Source organism: Littorina saxatilis, linkage group LG16, assembly GCF_037325665.1.
Source record: "Littorina saxatilis isolate snail1 linkage group LG16, US_GU_Lsax_2.0, whole genome shotgun sequence".
NCBI lineage: Eukaryota > Metazoa > Mollusca > Gastropoda > Littorinimorpha > Littorinidae > Littorina > Littorina saxatilis.
The window spans coordinates 4,853,381-4,858,380 of record NC_090260.1 but is presented as its reverse complement, the minus strand read 5'-3'; positions in this window follow the sequence as shown (position 1 = coordinate 4,858,380).

The window sequence follows — 5,000 nt, the reverse complement described above, 5'->3', positions numbered from 1 at the left end:
AGACAGACAGACAAACAGACAGACAGACGCACAGACACACATACATGCAGAGAGAGAGAGACAGACAGACAGACAGACAGACAGACAAACAGACAGACAGACGCACAGACACACATGCATGCAGAGAGAGACACACAGACAGACAGACAGACAGACAAACAGACAGACAGACGCACAGACACACATACATGCAGAGAGAGACAGACAGACAGACAGACAGACAGACAGACAGACGGACAGACACACATACATGCAGAGAGAGACACACATACAGACAGACAAACAGACAGACAGACGCACAGACACACATACATGCAGAGAGAGACACACATACAGACAGACAAACAGACAGACAGACGCACAGACACACATACATGCAGAGAGAGACACACATACAGACAGACAAACAGACAGACAGACGCACAGACACACATACATGCAGAGAGAGACACACATACAGACAGACAAACAGACAGACAGACGCACAGACACACATACATGCAGAGAGAGACACACATACAGACAGACAAACAGACAGACAGACGCACAGACACACATACATGCAGAGAGAGACACACATACAGACAGACAAACAGACAGACAGACGCACAGACACACATACATGCAGAGAGAGACACACATACAGACAGACAAACAGACAGACAGACGCACAGACACACATACATGCAGAGAGAGACACACATACAGACAGACAAACAGACAGACAGACGCACAGACACACATACATGCATAGAGAGACACACATACAGACAGACAAACAGACAGACAGACGCACAGACACACATACATGCAGAGAGAGACACACATACAGACAGACAAACAGACAGACAGACGCACAGACACACATACATGCAGAGAGAGACACACATACAGACAGACAAACAGACAGACAGACGCACAGACACACATACATGCAGAGAGAGACACACATACAGACAGACAAACAGACAGACAGACGCACAGACACACATACATGCAGAGAGAGACACACATACAGACAGACAAACAGACAGACAGACGCACAGACACACATACATGCAGAGAGAGACACACATACAGACAGACAAACAGACAGACAGACGCACAGACACACATACATGCAGAGAGAGACACACATACAGACAGACAAACAGACAGACAGACGCACAGACACACATACATGCAGAGAGAGACACACATACAGACAGACAAACAGACAGACAGACGCACAGACACACATACATGCAGAGAGAGACACACATACAGACAGACAAACAGACAGACAGACGCACAGACACACATACATGCAGAGAGAGACACACATACAGACAGACAAACAGTCAGACAGACGCACAGACACACATACATGCAGAGAGAGACACACATACAGACAGACAAACAGACAGACAGACGCACAGACACACATACATGCAGAGAGAGACACACATACAGACAGACAAACAGACAGACAGACGCACAGACACACATACATGCAGAGAGAGACACACATACAGACAGACAAACAGACAGACAGACGCACAGACACACATACATGCAGAGAGAGACACACATACAGACAGACAAACAGACAGACAGACGCACAGACACACATACATGCAGAGAGAGACACACATACAGACAGACAAACAGTCAGACAGACGCACAGACACACATACATGCAGAGAGAGACACACATACAGACAGACAAACAGACAGACAGACGCACAGACACACATACATGCAGAGAGAGACACACATACAGACAGACAAACAGACAGACAGACGCACAGACACACATACATGCAGAGAGAGACACACATACAGACAGACAAACAGACAGACAGACGCACAGACACACATACATGCAGAGAGAGACACACATACAGACAGACAAACAGACAGACAGACGCACAGACACACATACATGCAGAGAGAGACACACATACAGACAGACAAACAGACAGACAGACGCACAGACACACATACATGCAGAGAGAGACACACATACAGACAGACAAACAGACAGACAGACGCACAGACACACATACATGCAGAGAGAGACACACATACAGACAGACAAACAGACAGACAGACGCACAGACACACATACATGCAGAGAGAGACACACATACAGACAGACAAACAGACAGACAGACGCACAGACACACATACATGCAGAGAGAGACACACATACAGACAGACAAACAGACAGACAGACGCACAGACACACATACATGCAGAGAGAGACACACATACAGACAGACAAACAGACAGACAGACGCACAGACACACATACATGCAGAGAGAGACACACATACAGACAGACAAACAGACAGACAGACGCACAGACACACATACATGCAGAGAGAGACACACATACAGACAGACAAACAGACAGACAGACGCACAGACACACATACATGCAGAGAGAGACACACATACAGACAGACAAACAGACAGACAGACGCACAGACACACATACATGCAGAGAGAGACACACATACAGACAGACAAACAGACAGACAGACGCACAGACACACATACATGCAGAGAGAGACACACATACAGACAGACAAACAGACAGACAGACGCACAGACACACATACATGCAGAGAGAGACACACATACAGACAGACAAACAGACAGACAGACGCACAGACACACATACATGCAGAGAGAGACACACATACAGACAGACAAACAGACAGACAGACGCACAGACACACATACATGCAGAGAGAGACACACATACAGACAGACAAACAGACAGACAGACGCACAGACACACATACATGCAGAGAGAGACACACATACAGACAGACAAACAGACAGACAGACGCACAGACACACATACATGCAGAGAGAGACACACATACAGACAGACAAACAGACAGACAGACGCACAGACACACATACATGCAGAGAGAGACACACATACAGACAGACAAACAGACAGACAGACGCACAGACACACATACATGCAGAGAGAGACACACATACAGACAGACAAACAGACAGACAGACGCACAGACACACATACATGCAGAGAGAGACACACATACAGACAGACAAACAGACAGACAGACGCACAGACACACATACATGCAGAGAGAGACACACATACAGACAGACAAACAGACAGACAGACGCACAGACACACATACATGCAGAGAGAGACACACATACAGACAGACAAACAGACAGACAGACGCACAGACACACATACATGCAGAGAGAGACACACATACAGACAGACAAACAGACAGACAGACGCACAGACACACATACATGCAGAGAGAGACACACATACAGACAGACAAACAGACAGACAGACGCACAGACACACATACATGCAGAGAGAGACACACATACAGACAGACAAACAGACAGACAGACGCACAGACACACATACATGCAGAGAGAGACACACATACAGACAGACAAACAGACAGACAGACGCACAGACACACATACATGCAGAGAGAGACACACATACAGACAGACAAACAGACAGACAGACGCACAGACACACATACATGCAGAGAGAGACACACATACAGACAGACAAACAGACAGACAGACGCACAGACACACATACATGCAGAGAGAGACACACATACAGACAGACAAACAGACAGACAGACGCACAGACACACATACATGCAGAGAGAGACACACATACAGACAGACAAACAGACAGACAGACGCACAGACACACATACATGCAGAGAGAGACACACATACAGGCAGACACACAGGCAGACAGACAGAGACAGGCAGACACACAGACCTGAGAGCGTCCCCGACGTTGTAGATGTGTTGCGAGCCGTTAGTGTACGTGTGGTCCCCGAACACCATGGACTGGTTGACAGTGGACAGGGCACGGACCTCGCACCGCGTCACGTGCTGAGTGGGGTCTGTGGGGTCAGCAATCGGTCATCATCAGTCATGGAATTCAATCATGTGTGTCTGTTAATTGTCCTTCTAACATGTCTTTACCGTCGTTTTCTTCCTGATTGCTGTCAGGATCAACATGATCTTCGTTGTATGTGCGTTGCCTTTTTTAGTGTATGTCGTCGGTGTCTTCGTCCTTGTCGTCGTCGTCATAATCATCATCATTGTCGTCGTCATCGTCGCCGAACAGATTTTCAATCATATGAGTATACTTATCAGCACAGTTAAATCTCAATCATATTCTCTGAAATCACCAACAGACAAGAACACTGGGATGGCGTGCGACATAGAATCCTCCCCCCCCCCCCCTCTCTTCCTCACCCTCATTCTCCTCTTCACTACCACCGTCACCAGTTCCTCTCCGGCCCTCACTCAACCATAATTACCACCCCCCCCCTCTCTTCCTCACCCTCATTCTCCTCTTCACTACCACCGTCACCAGTTCCTCTCCGGCCCTCACTCAACCATAATTACCACCCCCCCCCCCCTCTCTTCCTCACCCTCATTCTCCTCTTCACTACCACCGTCACCAATTCCTCTCCGGCCCTCACTCAACCATAATTACCACCCCCCCCCCCCTCTCTTCCTCACCCTCATTCTCCTCTTCACTACCACCGTCACCAATTCCTCTCCGGCCCTCACTCAACCATAATTACCACCCCCCCCCCCCCCTCTCTTCCTCACCCTCATTCTCCTCTTCACTACCACCGTCACCAATTCCTCTCCGGCCCTCACTCAACCATAATTACCACCCCCCCCCTCTCTTCCTCACCCTCATTCTCCTCTTCACTACCACCGTCACCAATTCCTCTCCGGCCCTCACTCAACCATAATTACCACCCCCCCCTCTCTTCCTCACCCTCATTCTCCTCTTCACTACCACCGTCACCAGTTCCTCTCCGGCCCTCACTCAACCATAATTACCACCCCCCCCCCCCTCTCTTCCTCACCCTCATTCTCCTCTTCACTACCACCGTCACCAATTCCTCTCCGGCCCTCACTCAACCATAATTACCACCCCCCCCCCCTCTCTTCCTCACCCTCAC